We start from the raw sequence: 883 nt of genomic DNA, 5'->3' as shown, positions 1-883 counted from the left end.
TTTGTTATGCAAATTGTAGCCATTTACTGCAGTGCTATCGTTTGTCATTGAAAATGAGATAACCCATGCTTCTGGGATCAAATGCCCAGAAATCTGTTTGCCTAGTTTGATGGTTAGCCCCTCCCTTTCCATTTTAATATATACCGCAGGGCATACTTAATTCTCACTAGCATGCATTAATTACATTGAAAATATTTACACATTAAAACTTTTAAAAATCGATCATTTATATGATCTTTGTGCCAGATTCAGCATTAATTTTTTTTCCTGTTTTAGGCGAGGGAAACCTTGGTTGACCTCACAGATTGCAAGGACCTTGTCAGCTTACAACCTCTTATTTTTTTAATTTTTTACGCCTACAGCACCTAGTCTTCCTAGGTGGTCTCCCATCCAAGTACTAACCAGGCCCGACCCTGCTTAGCTTCCGAGATGAGACGGGATCGGGCGTGTTCAGGGTGGCGTGGCCGTAGCCTCAGCATTAATTTAACCGAGACTATTTTGAAACATCTCATTAATGTTGCATCAAAGATTTGTATTCTTGTTTCTATTTCAGTAGTAGATCTGCTGTGCGTGAAGATGTGGAGCAACGGAACTAAAAATTAATGCGCTGTCTAAGACGGCGTCACAGTCGGCCACGCCCACAGACCACATCGTGTCGCCTGTAGCACTGGCCCAAATTGTACTTTGTCTCTCAAGTACACAGGCTGCAGTTTGCAAAGACAATTCCATCCAGACCGTTTTCCGGGAATAATTCCTTCAGCTGGGTTTTCATTGCCTACAAGTACTCTCTGGATCGGGGAATTACCTCCCCAGGCCTGCTCCTTCAGAGGGGTGCATAGGGTGTCTTCGGAGGGCAATGACTTAACTTCCATGGCCCCTCAGA

At 43.8% G+C, this 883-nt stretch overlaps 1 pseudogene; it reads right to left on the bottom strand.

The window, feature by feature from the left end:
• Positions 1-353: 353 nt before the first annotated feature.
• LOC111743879 lies at positions 354-472 on the bottom strand (annotated as a pseudogene).
• Between the last annotated feature and the right edge of the window lie 411 nt (positions 473-883).

The sequence above is a fragment of the Pteropus vampyrus genome, unplaced genomic scaffold (assembly GCF_000151845.1).
Source record: "Pteropus vampyrus isolate Shadow unplaced genomic scaffold, Pvam_2.0 Scaffold124, whole genome shotgun sequence".
NCBI classification, from domain to species: domain Eukaryota; kingdom Metazoa; phylum Chordata; class Mammalia; order Chiroptera; family Pteropodidae; genus Pteropus; species Pteropus vampyrus.
Note: the sequence above shows the minus strand (reverse complement) of the source record. Positions and strands in the feature narration are given on the sequence as shown.